The sequence below is a fragment of the Furipterus horrens genome, unplaced genomic scaffold (assembly GCF_987537825.1).
Source record: "Furipterus horrens unplaced genomic scaffold, mFurHor1.1.pri manual_scaffold_17, whole genome shotgun sequence".
NCBI classification, from domain to species: Eukaryota; Metazoa; Chordata; class Mammalia; order Chiroptera; family Furipteridae; genus Furipterus; species Furipterus horrens.
In genome coordinates, this window is record NW_028327187.1 from 95537782 (window position 1) to 95555897 (window position 18116).

The 18116-nt window shown below is 45.0% G+C and overlaps 1 pseudogene; it reads left to right on the plus strand.

Annotated features, from left to right (window-relative positions):
- Nucleotides 1-15788: 15788 nt before the first annotated feature.
- LOC149991640 (melanoma-associated antigen B16 pseudogene) lies at nt 15789-17329 on the plus strand (annotated as a pseudogene).
- The last annotated feature ends 787 nt before the right edge of the window (nt 17330-18116 follow it).

The following is an 18116-nucleotide window of genomic DNA, read 5'->3' on the forward strand; positions in this document are numbered from 1 at the left end:
TAAGGTGATTTTCAAAGATATGATGAGCTATGTAGCCCGGTTTATTATTAGTTTTTATTTTTTGTGGTTGACCTAAGAAATTAAATGTTTTGAGTAAAAGTGCCTGAATATGCTTGGCCGATTTTTCTGCAACAGCGGAGGCATGCAATACCTTAGAGTAAGTATTTATTGATATATGGAGATATTTAAATTTTTTAAAGGGGGGGTAAAGAGTGATATTTGTTAAATTCCTCAGGGGGCCAATCCTTGAGGGTCAGTCCCACTGCTGGGTGGTGTTGAACCCAGTATTTGGTAGTTCACACATTCCCAGATAATTTGTTTAGCTTGAGAATGGGAAATGACAAATTTTTTTAGAAGTGCTTGAGAATTTTGGTGGTAAATTTGATAAGAGGCAATTGCCTTTTGGAAGGTAGTTAATATACTAAGGCATTAGCACGTTCGTTGCCTTTTGCCATAAAGCTTGGAAGGCCTGAATGAGAGCAAATATCGGTGACAGATACAGGATGTGCTCTCCTATCACTTTACTCAGGAATAAACTGAGTAACTGGGGATGTATAGACTCCTTCAGTAAAGCTTGATCTATGTGCAGTATAGTATAAACTGTATAGCCAGAATTACAGACTAGATTTAGGGGTTTATTTGGCCATTGTTGGAGGGTCGTGATGGCTCCAGAGAGTTCAGTTCTCTGGGCTGGGTGAATGAGTGATTGTGAAGCACACAATCTTTTTAACTTTGTTTTTTCTTTATGTAATGGCTGCTTTTTCAGTTTATTTATTTATTTATGAAAATAGTTTTTGCCCCAGATATTGGGGTAGGACTAGTTTTACTTTTAACATGCAGACTTAATTGAAGTATATTTTGTAAAAGTTTATTTGAAGGAAGATTGATTTTGAGCTTTTTAACATAATCAGCTATAGTGCATTGGAAGTCTAAAAGATTGATTAAAGAGCTGTTGTAAATAAACTTGAGTTAAGGGTGTTGATACCGAGGCTAGGCCTTAGCCAATTGATAATGCAGTCAAAGACTTTGGAGAATTAATTTGGAGTATTTGAGGTCGCCAAGGCTCCAACTGTTGTATTTTTTTAGGAGCTACTTGTAAGCCTGCCAGGGCTATAGATTGCTGTAAATGAGCAAAGGTATTAGCCAATTGTTTTTGAGCTTTTTGTAAAATTTTCTTATTTGACAAAGTTTTCCAAGTATTTTAAAATGTATTAAGCCTGATTGGGCTAGGGTCTTCTTTGTTTTGGTAAGAAGAAAATAATAAATCTTTGAGATATTTCAAGGGCCCTTTGAAATACCTCGAGTCTATAAGGAAGTTTGCTTTTGTTTTTTAACTTTTAAATCTTGGAAATTTTGTCAACTAAGGAATATATATTATGAAATACTTGACTATTTACTTAAAGTGATAATAAAAGGTATATAATATTAATAGACTAAAAAAACTCAGTTCTTAGCATTGAGAGACATGAATTTTTTAAAATATGCTTTGTTTATGCTATTATAGTTGTCCCAATTTCTGACATGAATTTTTTAATATGTTAATTATTTGAGTAATATACCACTATATACAATTATTTGATAACCCTGATCCCATTCTTTCATGGGTAGTGGGTCCCTTTTTGTCGGTTTTGGTTTGGCCCCTTTCCCCTGCCTCTCATTCAAAGTGGACTGGTAATTTTTCTAATTCTAAACTAGGGATTAATTGGTGTAGTGGGTTGAAGTGTGCTGCTTGTGAGGAGGGCTTCCAAGGGTGTCACGCCTTGGTCATCCCTACCTTGTGTGTCTCGGTTAGTCTCACAGTTGTCTAAAACAACTGGAAGGGCTCGGAGTGCTGAATGACCAGTTCTTATTTTGCACGTCCCTGGACGAGCCAAGAATTATATCACTGTGAAGGGAATTTTCTACGAGGCCCCTACGCATCTTGGGGAATGACCCCAGACACCTCTGCTAGGTCCCAACTCACATAGGGACACCCAAGTATTCGGGCCAGAGGGAGGAAGTGCCTCTTATTTTCAGAGCTCGGTCATCACCAGAGCCCTCATATAAATCCTATTTCTGGCCTGAGGCTTTTCTCGTTCTGATAAAATCCTAATTGGTGGGAGACGCCACAGGGTTGGACAGTGGGTGCTTGTGACTGTGTTCCTCAGTTCCTGATGTTGCATGGACTTTGACTTGCAGCTGGCAGGTGTCCAGTGCTCTAACCCGGTCCGTGTACCAGCTTATCCTGTCATGGGAGACTTCAAGTGGCGAGCGCCCTATCGGCTTTTAACTGCTTGACCCGTGCCAGCAATTTTGTGGCGATTTATTGAACAAGAGAAGCAAAATGGTCCTTTGAATGAGAGGAGAGAAAGGCAAAACCAAAAACCCCTGCCAGAAGAAAGGGGCAGAAAGAAATCCTCCCTTCCCAAACTAAACCACACAGGCAGCCTTTTCCAGAAAGAGACTGGGGACTGCAGCCCTTAGCCTGGGTGAGGCACCAAAATTCCAATCTGTGCAGTGTGGTTGTCCATGGTCTGGCTCTTGGCCCCACAGCCGTTCCAGGCGTCATTTCTCTTGAGTGCCTGCCCCTCGTCTGGGCGCCAGATGAGGCCCCACGTCCAGGCGACAGATGAGGTGGAGGTGCCTCACACACCCTAGGCTCAGTTGGACATTGTTCTTTACAGCAGAGACTTCATGACAACAGTGGAACAAATTTACCAGGGACATTTTATTATATCTGGGGGAAGGAAGGTGGCTGATCTCTCTAGTGGAGAGCAGCAATCAGTCCTTCTTCCCTCATGCCTTTTTTTGAGGATACACATGGGAGATACAAGGTCAAAATTCATGAATCATCAATAGCTTTTAGGAGCCTGGATTACATTTGACAATAACAGATTACAAGTACCAGTACAGAGGGCACAGTGACCAGTCTGTCAGGGTCTATTAAATACAGCAGTTGGTTTTGTCTGTTAAGTACGCTGTTCACTGTATTGTGGGGGCTTAGAGGATGTTGATATGAGGTGGCAAAAGTTAGAAGGGTGATAAATGTAATTGTGAGGGGAGTCAGCATGGTTACGATGGTTCAAGTAAGTCACCGAGGATCAGAACTAGGATGGAAGCGTAAAAGTTAATTTCTTCAGGGGTGTAATCACTGAAAGTGCCCTGCAGCCAGGCATCTGAGACACAGTCTAAAAACTGAGAGACAGTCTGGGGGGGCCTTATGTGTAAAATTTCTTGCCAGATGAGATGTGTAAAGGTTAGGGCCCGTGGAATGCTCATTTAGAAGAGTTGGGCTCAGATGATTTTTACTGTCAGGTTTCCAGTGGGGGGGGGGGGGGGGGAGTGCAGGAATACGTGGGCGGTGTTGCTTGTGTTTCTTCCTGGATGGGGACGAGCTGGGTGACGGTGGGTTCAAGATCCGAGGTTAGAAGAGATTCAGGTACCTGAGGAGCAAGATTGATACAGGATGAAATGTACCCAATATGGAATATTTAGGAGTTTAGCCACTGTAGGGGGTGTTAGGAAGACTAGATGTGAGCCACACCACCGGGGAGTGAGAGCTTTAGCTGTAAGGGCTTTAAGATATACATAGTCTCCTGGTGTAATGGGAAATTTTTGAGGATCAGTGGGTGGGGTGGGTAGGATTGAATTGGCCTGGTTTCAGAGGGTGGACCTCAGGTGTGAGAGGGCAGGGAGGTAGTCTCCATAGTCTGACTTGGTAGGAGGGGTGTTGCCTAGAAGGGTCTGCCATACATGATTTCAAAGGGGCTGAGCATGTGGGGCTTTTTGGGAGTCAAACGAATTCAGAGGAGTGCTAGAGGCAGTAATTTGGGACATGGGAGACGCATTTCGGTGTTAAGTTTGGTTAGGTGGACTTTTAATAGGCCATTAGCTCGTTCTACTTTCCCTGATGACTGGGGTTGGTATGGGATGTGAAGCCACCACTTGATGTTTAGTGCCTGAGCCACCTGCTGGGATATTTGTGAAACAAAGGCAGGGCCATTATCTGTATGAAGAGAGAAGGGAAGTCCAAATCGGGGCATAATGCAATTAAGGAGGGTCTCAGCGGTGGGGGAAAGCTTTGATCCACCTGGAAAAAAATGTCAATAAAAACTAAGATACCAGAGGCGCTTTACTGGAGGCATGTGAGTAAAGTCTATTTGCCAATCCTGACCTGGAAGATGTCCCGGAATTTGATGTGTGGGGAAAGGCAGTTTCAATTTTCCTTGAGAGCTGGCTTGTTGGCATATAGGGCAGTTTTGGGATATCTTTTCTAGCTGGGTTAGCATGCCAGTGTGATGTATTGTTTGGGATAATAAAGTGTGTAGTGGTCTTGCGCTTATGTGAAATTGGTTATGGAGTTTGGTGAGGATATGTTGAGCGTGATTATTGGGTAGAATTATTTTGTTATGCTGATGAAACCACCCATTCTGTTGGGTTGTTCCAAGCTTAATTAGGGTGCATCTTTCTTCCTCTGCATAAGGGGGTGTCTCGGTAGGCATTGTAAGGAGGATGGAAGAGGCATGGGCTTGTTTTTTTGCCTCAGTGTCTGCTTTGTGATTTTCCTGAGCTATGAGATCTGTCCTGGCTTGATGTCCCTTGCAGTGGATAACTGCTGCTTTTGTCGGGAGCTGAGCTGCTTGAAGAAGTCTGAGAATGAGATGGTTGATGATGATGGGAGTGTTCAGAGGTAAGATATTCCCTTTCTAAATTGATATGTGTGAATGTATGATATGATAGGCATATTTAGAGTCAGTGTATATATTGACCTGACGATTTTTTGCAAGGGCCAAGATCTGCATTAGGGCAATAAGTTCTGCCTGCTGGGAAGAGGTACCGGAGGACAAGTGTCCCGACTCAATGACGAAGGCAAGGGTAGTGATGGCATATCCTGCTTCTTTTGGGCCAGTCTTGTAGGAGCTTCTATTTATAAATAAGGATTTCGCCTGGGGTAGAGGGATATCTTGTATGTTGGGGAAGGGGTGTAAAAAGGAGATGTTGAATGCTGTCATGGGTATGGGTGTGGGAGTGGGGAAGGGGAAGTAATGAGGCAGGGTTGATGGGGAGAGCTGATTTATGTAGGGAGATTTGAGGATTTTGAAGCACTTGGGTGTGTAAAACTGAATTCGGGATGGGGAGGCTACAGCGATGACTTGGCGGGTTAGTAGGCCAGAAACAGCATGGGAGGAGTGGACTGTTCTCTGGGCAGAGGGAACTAACTTAAGAGTTTTTTGACAGAGAATTGCTGCTGCTAAGGCGCGGAGCCAGGCTAGCCACCTTAGGAAGGGAGAATCAAGTGGTTTGGAAAAGTAGGCTATAACCCATTGGTCTGGTCCATATCGCTGTGCTAACAGCCTGAGAGCAAAGCCTTCTTTTGTGTTGGTGTATAGAAGGGAAGGTTTATTTGGGTTTGGAAGGGCTAAGGCTGGGGCTTGGCTGACTGGCATTTTGAGTGTGGTGAAAGGTTTAAGGAGGGCTCAAGGGTGTTCTAAGGGTTCAGACAAGTCTCTAGCTGTTGCCTGATACAAAGGTTTGGCTAGGGATTTAAAATTAGGTATCCAAGTTCTGAAAAAATTGGTGAGGCCTAAAAATGATAGGAGTTCCTGTTTAGTATGGGGAAGGGGGAAGGTAGTTATTAGGTTTTGTCTTTCTGGAGTTAGGTGTTTATGAGTGGGGGTGATGGAGAGTCCGAGATACGTGACCTGAGTTCAAGAGAACTGGCCTTTGTTTCGCGACACACAGTATCCCCGACTGGCAAGAAAGTTTAGGAGCTGGGCAGTATGGAGCTGAGAAAGGTTCTCAGATGGACTACAGAGGAGGAGATCGTCTACATACTCTAGGAAGATGCTTGGGGAAAGGTCAAGCTGCTGTAAGTCGGCTGCTAGGGCTTGACTGAGGAGGTGGGGATGATATCAAAACCCTTGAGGCAGGACCATCCACATTAGTTGCTGGGTTTATTTTTGTGGTTGGGTCAGTCCAGGTGAAGGCAAGGAGGTCTTGGAAGGCTGGAGAGAGTGGAATAGTGAAGAAGGCATCTTTGAGGTCCAGGACGGTAAAGTGGGAGGTTTGAGGTGGGATGAGCGACAAGAGGGAATAAGGGTTAGGGACGATGGGGTTGATAGAGACGGTGGCCTCATTGATTGCACGCAGATCTTGGACAAGATGGTGAGACCTGTTCGGTTTTTTTACTGCTAGGATGGGGGAATTGGCAGTCTAGAATTGGTATAGATCAGCAGGCGGTCTATAATAGGCTTCAGGCCATTTAAGGCCGAGGGGGTTAATGGGTATTGGTGTTTGTTGGGGACATGGGAGGCATCTTTTAGGGTTACAGAGACCGGAACGTGGTGAGAGGCAACAGAAGGACTGTTTGTGTCCCAGACCTCTGTTAGCCGGGATGGCAAGGGAGTGTCTCGGATAGTGTGAAAGGACTGCCCTAAAATTAGAAGAATGAGAGGGGTGGGATTGTCAGGTGAGGGCATGGAGTCAAAACAACTAAGAGATATAGATGCATGCAGTTTGGTTAGAATATCGCATCGGAGAAGTGGGGTTGGGCCGTGGGGCAGTATTAGAAAGGAGTGGGTGAATGCCTGATGCCCAATGAGGCAGGTTAGGAAAGAGGGACTTAGGGGTTGGGTCGCCTTGCCATCTATTCCTACAACTGATATGGCAGAGGGAGTTAGGAGCCCTGAAAATTCGGGCAGGACAGAATACATAGCTTCCATATCAAGGATAAAGGAGACAAGCTTACCTGCCACCAATATGTTTACCCTGGGTACTGGAGCTCTGATGGTGAGAGGCAGGGCTCCGGAACCCGGGCTCCGTCAGGTGGTGGAAAGTCCGAGGAGGTCTGGGACTGAGAGGCCCGTGTCTGGATCTGCTGCTGGGGTAGGCGGTCTAGTCCCCCAGTTAGAGGCCGTTGGACAGTCAACCTTCCAGTGACCTGTCTTTTGATAAGAGAGGGCAGGGACCCAGAGGAGGTAAGCAGGGGTTTGGACAGAGCTTTGCCCAATGTCCCTCCTGACCATACCAGAAACAGGGGCCCGGAAGCTGCCTGATGGTGGAGGCTTTGCCCTTAGGCTTATTTAGCCAGCAAAAGATGCCCGTCTTCCCATTCCTATCGTTCCTTTTCTTTTTTTTCCTGTTCCTCTTGCAGGTTGTTGTATACTCGGAAGGCAATCTGAATAAGTTCACTTTTGGGGGGGGTCTCGGGGCCTGCCTCTTAACTTTTGGAGCTTTTTTCGAATGTCTGGTGCCAATTGACTAATGAAGTGGGTCTGTAAAAAGAGGTGTCCCTCAGGTGAAGTGGGGTCTAGACTGGTGTATTTTTGGATGGATTTTGTGAGCCTTGTTAAGAAGGTGGCTGGACTTTCACTAGGACCTTGGGTGATTTTGAGAGTTTTGTCATAGCTGACAGCTTTAAAGCCTGATTTGCACATTGTAGCAAGGAGACACACAAGGAAGGGGGACATTTTGTGAATGTCAGGGGAATTTATCTGATAGTTCCAATTAGGGGGTGTTAGGGGTACTGCTACCGACCCAACAGGATAGTTAGCTTCTGCGGGTCTGTCAGCATAAGTCATGGCAGCCACCCAGATGTGATTTTTCTCTTCGGGGGTTGTGGCAGAAATAAGGATAGTGGTGACATCCTGGTAAGTCAGGTCATAGGTCTGGGTTAAGTATCTGAACTCTTTGATGGAACGAGTTGGGTCCTCAGAAGAAGAACCAAGACGCTGCTCAATTTGGGAAAGATCAGCCAAATTGAAGGGGACGTGAACTCACACGACACTGTCTCTACCAGCGACCTCACAGAGCGGATAGAGACCAGAAGGGCGAGGCTGATCAGAGGGGGAAGGAGCCGAGGAAGAGGAGGTAGGGATGGACCCGTGGAATCGGGTATGGGGAGGAGAAGGTCTGGGATCTTGGGGGGCTGGGGACTGTGAGAAATCAGGTGACTGGAGTGCTGAAGGGGGTGAGGGGGAGTCCGGTGCAGGGTCGTAGGGAGGTGGGTGGTCAGCAGGATCGAAGGTGTCTGAGGAAGGAGAAGTTAGAGGGGGTGCAGAGGATCAAGAGGAAGGTGGTTTTTCCTGGGCAAGGAGAATTTGATGGGTAGTGAGCTTTCAGCAGAGAGAGTGTTTGCTCTGAAGGGTCCAGAAAGCCTGAGCATAGGGAATTTCTGACTACTTGCCTGACTGCCAGAGAAAGCTGTTGAGGTGTGTGAGAACTCCAAAGTCAAGTGTGCCGTTTTTGTCCACCAACTGGTTATCCAAAGGATATTGAGGCCACATGACAGTGGACAGAAAGGTAAGTCAACGGGCCTTGACTTCTCCATTTAGTTGGAGAGGTCTGAGACTATGGACTAGACACCCAAGAGGGATATCTTTGGGTGGGAGAGACTGACCGATTCCCATGGCAATGGTTAGGTTAGGGTTAATGTGAGTCCAAGAAAGAGGAGTAGGGTGATTCCAAGCCAACCTTCCTGGCTCCACAATCTGTCAAGACGAGCGTCCCCGTTTTGATCTGAGAGTAGAAAGGCTAAGACCGAGAGGAGAGGCGCTGAGTCTTCCCAGGTGTCCCTAGGAATCGTCAGGCCCCAGAGTGTGGGTCCGGATTGATCCGAGGAGTCAGATGACTCCAAGAGTGGTTCTGATTGAGCGCTCATATTTAGGGCCAAACTTCCCGGAGTGGTCTCAAATAGACTAGGAAACAGAACCACCAGAGGAGACAAAAGCAAGGACTCACCCGCGAATCTGATGACCGGTTTTGAATGAGAGTAAGTGATGTTTGGGGAAGGCGTCAGAGGAAAAAGAAGGCAGATGGGGTCAGCAAGCCAGAGGGGAAGCTCGAGCCGCCGACTCGTGGAGATCTGAGAGGCTCCGGGTCCAAGGGTTGGGGCCGGCTTGGGGCCTGAGATTGACTTGGGATTCCCGGTTGAGCTGGTGTCCCAAACCTGGCTTTCGGCACCAAAATGTAAGAACAAAGTCACTCAGAAGGTCATCAAGATGCAGTGAGCAGGAAAAAAGAAGTTTATTGGGGGAATCAGCGAGTGAGAAGGGAGCTGTGCCATGGCTGGCTCCGAGTTTAGCAAGCGGGGAGGGAGGGGAGCCATACCACCAGTGGCTCCGACTTCAAACTCTTAGGGAAGGAGGGAGTTGCTTTATAGGGGGAAGAAAAAAGGAACTATTGAATTTAGTAGCTGTTTGGTTATCTTGCAGCTGTAAGTATCATGGGCCGATCAAGACCAAATGCGGCTTGACGCACCCTGCTATTGCGGGGAACTCCCAGCCCAAAACATTGTTATCTCCCAGGCAGCGGCACGTGCGGGGGAAGGGCATGGGAACTGAGGCTGTCAGACTTAAGATGTTTACAATGTTAAATCTTCCATCTAAAAACATAATATTTCTCCATTTAGTTAGGTCTTCATGAATTGCAATTAAAAATAGCTGTATAATATTTTCCATAAAGTTTTTGTACTTTATTTTTATTTTGGGGAATCAGGTATTAATTATGGTAACTTACAAGTTACTTTTTACTTAAGTGCCTCTTCATACTGTCTGTTGCTAGAGAAAAAGTGAATTTTTTTGTTTATTGATTTTATTCCTAGCAATTTTATTTAAAAATGTTTTTTACTGATTTAATAATTTTTCTAAGTAAATTTTCCTCCTATATACTTTATTCATATTTAACTATACTAGCACTGTTTTTTATTAGAAATGATTGTATAAATTACCCATGGACATGGACAACGGGGTGGGGATTGACTGTGGGAGGAGTGGGCTGGGTGGGTGGGGTGAGGAATGGGGGACAAAGTGGGACAACTGTAATAGAAAAACAATAAATATCGATTCCCAGTCAGGGCACATGACTAGGTTGCACGCCAGGTCCCCAGTTGGGGGCGCATGAGAGGCAACAACACACTGATGTTTCTCTCCCTCTCTTTCTCCGTTCCCCTCTCTCTAAAAAGAGAGAAATAAAATAAAGTAATTTAAAAAAAAGAAAAACAATAAAAAATAAATATATAAAAAGAAAAATGCAAAAAAAATGTACGATAGAAATGGTAACAGCAAGTATTTTAATCTACTTCTCAATATTAAAATAAAGGTTTCAAGGGTTCTACATGAAGTATGATTTTTATTCTAGGGTTTTGGGGTTTTTTTGTAGCTATCCAAAGCTCCCAGTTCAGATCAGGTTTGAAAAGCAGTTGCACTGCATAACCAGGCAAAAACTAATCAGCATTTTAGGTAGATTTTCTAACTCACACGGAAAGATTTGAAATTATTTCACACATTTTAACAAGCAAACTTTTCTTGATGCAAACACGAGATAGATGAGAAGACCCAAGAAAAGAATATTTGAACTTAGTCCACTACACTGTTAACAACTGAACTGTAAAACATATGCAGAGCAATAAAAATAGAAAAATTAATAAGAACTATGAAAAATGCAAACAGATCAAATATTTATCATGCTTATATAATTTCTACATATGGAACGTCTAATATCTTTTTTTCCCAAAGATTATCTTTATAAAAAAATTATTACTTATTTATTTTTAAAGAGAGGGAAAAGGAGAAAGAGAGGGAGCGAAACATCACTGTGTGGTCGCCTCTCACTTGCGCCCCCAACTGGGGACCTGACGAGCAACCTAGTCATGTGCCCTGACTGGGAATCCAGCCAGCGACACTTGGCTCACAGGCCAACGCTCAATCCACTGAGTCACAGCAGTTAGAGCTTTAATATTCTTGTATAAAGCAACTTATAAAATGACCTCAGTCCCTCCCTGTAAAAAGTAAATTAAAAAAAAAAAATGTACACGAGACTAAGCCTGACCGTTGAAGAGAAGGAATACATCGCGTGATTTTTCTTCAACTGCCCACCAGCTGTCCTGGGCCCTGCCTACCTTGTGCTCCGACTTTGTCCTTTGACATTAAGACTGGGACATGACTTACTCCAAGCTCTGCAAGGCTTGCTTGTGATAAGGAAACTCATCCACAGTTCGCTGGGATGTGGCATTTCCTAGGAGGCCTTAGTCATGAGAATGGCGCCCAAAAGAGAGAAGCCCCACGAGTGAGGACAGAAGAAAGCAGAACCAGAGAATAATGGGGGTGGGGTGGGGTGGTCAGAGATGGGCCAGTACCTGTTTCAGCCCTAAAAGGCCCAGGCAGGACGAATTCCACGGACCGAGAGATGTCACGCAGAAGACTGTGAGCCGGAAAAGCAACCGCCTACTCCGCTACGAACCTGACGAGAAAGTACGGAGCTGCGCGCGCAAGGCCCCACCCCTGCGTTTGTACCCAGAAGCCTCAGGCAGAGATAACCGGATGTCCCGCCCCCTGACTTCCTTCAATCTGGTGGCTGGGGGGGCTTCGATTCGAGGCACATATTCTTCTCCACGGCAGACGGAAGGGGCCCAGTGCTGCCAAGTATAAGGTGAGACTTTTAAGAGGGACTAAGGGCAGCACCCACCAGAGAAAAGAGGAACCCCCGCGCAATACGAGCCCTGAACCCCTCCTTGGGAAGACCCTTTCAGGGTTCTGAGAGGGCCTAGCCCACATTTCCTCCTTATCAAGCAGCTGAGAGGACGGTCTGTCTGCGGGCGCAAAGTTGGGGTGGGGTGGGGTCGGGCGGAGCGGTATGTGTGCGGCTGTCATGGGGCGGTGAAAGGGTGGGGGTTGGTGGAGGTGGTAATAGTCTTGGACTACCAGTCGCCGTGAAAAGGCCCTTGAGCGAGGACACAGAGGGGATGAACCTCCGGACATGGCAGCCTCCCTGAGACTAGGCCCCTTCCTCAACCTTGGGAGGCCCCTAGCAGGGGTGCCTAGAAGTATCGCAGACTGATTTTGGCCTAAGGCAATAGAGTGCAGCGGGGCACACGCCCAGCCTGTATTAATTTGAAAAACACATGCAAGGATTGTGAGACTAACCAACCAATGGCATAGAGCACTCCACAGAGGCCTTTTCCCTGCTGTCAGCCCTGAATGGTCCCAGGAAGGGATGGCAGCCAGAGGCCACCCCTCCTTTGCTATTCTGAGTCCCAGAGGTGAAGAATTTGTTCAGAATAGATTATTCAGCAGAAGGAGCCCTACGCCCTGGCAGGTGTCATTGAGTTATGTCTGAAGGGTAAACTCACTACATAAAGGGTGGTCTCAGGGTCCCAGGGAACCCATGGCAGATCCCAAGCCACCATAGTCTGATGAAACAACCAATCACTCTCCCATGGTGTTCACTGAGAAGTGAGGCCTTACTGTGATGGGCAAACTCAGGACAAAAGGAGAATTCCCAGGCCATGCCAGGCTTCCAGATGATGATCCCAAGACAACACCATCTCATATCTTTCTTCTCAGCTGTTTCCGTGGAAAGAGACCTTTTTCTGGCAGGGGTGGCTTTATGTGTCAGAAGGTGGGGATTGAGGTCTGAGCAGTAGCCAAAGTAAAGACCTTGAGTGAGGGTTAAGTAAATACCTGTCCCATAAGCCAGGAGCCAAATAACCCTGCTGAGCCCTGTTATCATCTCAGGGAGCCCCTGGGCAGAGCTGTGAAGCAGAGATATCACCTTCACTGCCTGCTTCTTAAACTATGGGTGAAGATGGTTGTTTTGGGGAACTGATGTCAGTACCTATAATTAGTCATGGGAAGGACCTCAAAGGAGACTGATGGGGACACACTCTGGAATAGAATGTTCTCAACAGAGCCCTGTCCTGCTGTCACATTTGGGGGAACTGTCGATGTGACACCCCCTTAATTCATCTTCAGTAGTCACAGGGACGGAACAGTTTAGTGTGAGGGAATGGCCAGGTTGTCAGAGGGGTAGAGTCTTGTATACTGTCAAGTTTCAAGGTGTAGACCTTGTATGAGCAAAGAGCTGACCATCCACTTGAGTAAAGATGGGAACCCATGGTACCTACCCTGCCCCTCTAGTCATCCCTGGAAGGTTTCAGACAAGGTGGCTAGTAAGTTTTGTTTATCTTTTTTGCAGTTTACAATTTTAATTAAGTTGTACTTATTTTCAATATCAAAATATATTTTGTATTTCCTGACTATGAAAAATAATCAATGCTTATAAGAAACAACTTAAACCATACAGCTATGAATGACATAGAAAGGGAACATTCTCCAAAACTCCCACCTCCAAAGACAGCCAGAGTAAATATTTTGGTGTATATTCTTCCAGAATTTTCTCTATGCATATCCATTGTTGTTAAATAAAATAATACATGTTGCAGCTCTTATTGAAGCATAATTTACATACGACATTATATTTTTTATTGTATTTAAAACTTTGAATCACCCTAATAGTTCATCAATAAGCAAACGGTAATTTTCATTATAGGGCATCTGTATAGTGGAATACTTTGCAGCTACTCAGAGATAGATCTATACCCAGTGGCAGTGACATATGCCCACAGTATATGGTTAAGTGAGAAAAGCAAGTTGCAGAACAATACATAGCGTTCCAAAGCTTAAGCCTTTTCCTCACCATTTTAGCTCATTTTTGGTTACTTATATTTGATTGAATGTGCAACTGCCAGATCAGCATGTAGGAGGCCCAGGGTTCTCATTCTCTGGGAAGTTTCTTTGCCATTCAGTGGGCCACTTCCTGTGGAGCAGCTCTGGCCATCAGCACTCTCCAGTGACATTCTTGACAACTGTTAGGGTAGCCCTTAGGACCAGCTTCAGCAGGACCACATCCTCTAGGGAGCTTTCCATACAAACGGCTCAGTCCTGAGCCCTCTGCAGGTTTTTCACCACTGCCACCCTGCATGGGAAGTGAAGTGTCAGACATGCAAATTCTGTCCTATCTGGTAGAAGCTGAAATGACTGTCCTTACTCCCTCAGTGAAAAAATAAAGTTTGGGCTCCATTTGAATCTTCATTTGAACATTCTTTATTTTGAATACATTTGTGCTACATGACTTTTCTTTTTTTAATAAGTTTTACTGATTATGCTGTTACAGTTGTCCCAATTTCTTTTCCCTCTGCTCCCCTCCACCCAGTGACCCCTCCTCGCTCCAATTGTCCCACCACTTAGTCCATGCCCATTGGTTGTACATATAGTTCTTCTCAACATCTTCCTGTCTACTCCATTCCCTCCTACTATGCATCTTAATTCCTGCATCACCTCCCTCCCTTTCCACCCTTCCCCCTCCCTGCTGACCTCCCCCCAATATGTTCCCCAAACCTGTAATTCTTTTTCCACTTTCGTTGCCTAGTTAGTTTGTTTCAATTCCCTAGCTTCAGTTGTTGGTTGTTGTGATATGGTTTTAACTTTAATGTTCATAGTTTTGATCCTCCTCCTCCTCCTCAAAAAGTCCCTTTTACATCTCATATAACACTGGTTTGTATCTAATGAACTCCTTCAGTTTTACTTTGTCCTGGAAGCACTTTCTCTGCCCTTCTATTCTGAATGACAGCTTTGCTGGATAGAGTAATCGTGGCTGTAGTTTTTTTGGCTTTTCATTACTTTGAATATTTCTTGCCAGTCTCTTCTTGCCTGCAGGGTCTCCTTTGAGAAATCAGCCAATAGTCAAATTGGGACCCCTTTGTACGTAATTCTCTTCTTCTCTCTTGCTGCTTTTAAGATTCTCTCTTTATCCTTTATTTTTGACATTTTGATTATAATGTGTCTTGGTGTGGTCCTTCCTGGGTCCAGTTTATTTGGAACTCTGTGCTTCCTGGACCTGTAAGTCTATTTCCTTCTTCAAGTTAGGGATGTTCTGCTTCATTATTTTTTCACATAATTTTTCAATTTCTAGTTGTTGTTCTTCACCTTCTGGCAACCCTATGATTCGGATGTTGGCCCGCTTACAGCTGTCCCATAGGTTTCTGTGGCTCCATCGTTATAATCTCTGTTTCCACGGTCACATTGCTCTCACTTCCTACTCTGAATCCTCCAGTGTCCTTTTTTTACTTATTTATTTATTTCAATTACAGTTTACATTCAGTATTATTTTGTATTAGTGTTAGGAGTACTTATAGTGCTTGGACAACCATCTATTGTACTTTACAAAGTGTTCTCCCTGATATTTCCACCTGGCACCATACAGAGTTACTACAATATTACTAACTATATTTCCTATGCTATACTTCACATCCTCACGACAGTTTTATAACTAACAATCTGTATTTCTCAATCCCTTCAATTTTTCACCCTGTCTCCCATCCTTCCTCCCCTCTGTCAACTATCACTCTGTTCTCTCTATGAGTCTGTTTCCGTTTTATTAGTTTGTGTGGATGACTGTTGGTCTTAATACCTCAGTTCATGCACTGGGGTCTAGGAAGATGGCAGTTTTGGTCTGAAGGGGCCAGGTTGAGAATAGCAGTGGATAGAGTGAACAGACAGTGCAGGATTCCATAAGGAGACAGAGAAAAGACTGCAAGGAGATGTGACTTGGTTTAGGGAGACAGCCCATTTTAGCATGGGGAAGATGACACAGGCCCTATGGAATACCTTGGTAATGAACCTGCATGAGCACTGGAGGGACCACCCTCCTCAGAACACAAATGGCTACAGAGCCCAGCCGCACCTGCGTAACCCTGCTCACTGTCAAACCTGAGAATTCCCAGCCTGGCTTGGCAGGCTGCACCTCCAAGAGAATTGAGCATTTCTCCTTCTTGTCCTAGGGGGACACAGCAACCAGGAGGTCAGGTGTAGCACTGCTGCCTGGAGAGGTCCATTGGAGGTGGCTTTAATTAGAGCCACCACAGTTGAGCTTAGCAGTTGAGGCCACTCACAGCTTTCTTCTTTTCCTCAGGCAGTGATTCCCCATTGCCTTCCTGTTCACACTCCTGAGTACTGCCACCTATGGGAGTCGTCATGGCTTTCTGTCAGCAGAATCCACAGTGCTCACCTGATCAGCCCCTTCAGACCAGCAGTGAGGCCCAGGACATGGAGGTTGCACAGATATCCAAGGCTCTGGAAAAGGCCTGTCTCTCCTACCCTCCAACGCCTGGCAGTTTGCAGGAGGCTCCTGATGTTGATATCCCCAGTACTCCTGAGAGTCCTCGGAGTTTCTGCTCCTCCTCAACTGTCTCTACAGCCACCGCATCAAGCAAATCTTCTGAGGGATCCAGTAGCCAAGAGGAGGATGATAGCACCTCAGAGGCAGTTCCAGATCCCAAGAATGCGCCCATAGATGCTGTAGATGCAAAGGTGGCTTTGTTGGTGAATTTCCTGCTGCTCAAGTATCAAATGAAAGAGCCAATAAGCAAGGCAGGAATGTTGAGTGTTGTCGGCAAAGAGTACGAAGACAACTTCACTGAAATCTTCCTGGGAGCCTGTATGCGCTTGGAGATAGTCTTTGGCCTTGATGTGAAGGAAGTGGATCCCATCCACCACTGCTATGAGATCCTCATCAAATTAGGCCTCACCTACGATGGGATGGTGCATGGTGAAAAGGGCGTGCCTAAAACCGGTATCCTGATAGTTATCCTGGGTTCAATCTTAATGAAGGGCAACCGTGCCACTGAAGAGGAAGTCTGGGAATTTCTGAGTATGCTGCAGTTATATTCTGGGAAGAAGCACCCCGTCTTTGGTGATCCCAGCTGTTTCCTCACCAAACACTTTGTGGAGGAGGAATACCTGAAGTATCAGCAGGTGGCCAACAGTGATCCTGCACAATTTGAATTCCTGTGGGGCCCGAGAGCCCACGCTGAAACCACCAAGATGCAAGTCCTAGAGTTTCTGGCCAAGGTTAATGGGAGTGATCCAATTTTTTTCACATCTCAGTATGAGGACGCATTTATCGATGAATATGAGAGAAGTTTGTCCAGAATTGCCACCGCGGCTGTTGGTTTCCACGGCCCCTGCCAGTTCTAAGGCCAGGCCTGGCAGCTTCTTCTACTTTTCCAGAAGTCAGGGATAGTTATTGTTTGAAGAGGCAGTTCATGTTTATAAAAGTTAGGTCAGTGATAATACTGAAAAGAACACTGTATATATGACAGTGTTCCTCTTTTATTTGTGTAACTTGAAAAGCTATCTTTTATTTGTTAACATGAGAATCATTCAAATGATTGTTTTGTTAGTAGAGATTTAACTAGTTTTAAAATCTCTGAGTGTATGAATGACATTGGTCACTTATGTAATGCTCTAAGGTGGTTTCATAGTAAGAGTTTGGTTGTTTTGGAAAACAAAATGCGAAACCATCCATCTTTTGTTGTCTTCTGGAAAGGAAAAACCATGGCATTGCTATAGCTATGTCCCTGGAAATGTAAAGGACCTTTAAGAAAGTTGGGATCAATAGAGAAGAATAGAAAAATATCTAATTGATATTCAAATCTTGGCTTTTTTTACCCTTTTAAGTTCATGTTGTGTATAATTATGTGATATGTACATATATTTGCCAAGCTCTTTCAAGATTGTACAAGAAATAAATCTTAATAAATTAGACCTCATGCTCTCTGGCTCATTAATCCCTGAAAACTTCATTGAACACCTGCCTTTTGGAAAGCACTGCACTAGTACTGGGAATGCTAGGATTTAAGGAATCAGGGCTAGCTCATTGAATTATAACATAGAGAAACAATAATCCTTTAAGGACATGGTATGATCTAGTATCCAAAAGAGAAGTAAAAAGAAGGTGTGAGGAGGTAGGTGGCTAGTTCATAAGAGACTAAGCGTTGATACAGTGAGGCATGACAGTCTGGGGCTTTGGGAAATTTCAAGTCCTTCCATTGGAGATGGTTTTAAATTAAACTGGGTGAGGATGTTGTGAGCAGGAAGCAGACCTACATTGTGTGTCCCAGGGTTCAGACTCAAAGTCTGTAGTGCAAACCTGCTGTGAATTCTTTACTTTTGGATCCCAAGTAAATCAGACACAAATTCTTACCTGTTATTGGAATGAAAGGTGTTCTGCCTTCCTGTGCCAGTGCAGTGGGATTCAGCACAGAAAGTAGTTTCCTTTACTTACATTACTTGTAAGGAGTTTCTGAGAAAGAGAGAAATTACTCCCTTGAGACTATACACCCTTAAAACCACTGGGCTGACACTGTGTCATGGCCCAGGAGAGTCAGTGCCCTCTTCGTGCCAAGGAAAATTTATGTAAACTTCATTTAGTGTAATTTGGCAAACATTTAACAAAGGCTAAATTTTTGGTAGGGGTCAGATGAACGAAATGGGGCATTATAATGTGTAAGGGAGAAAATA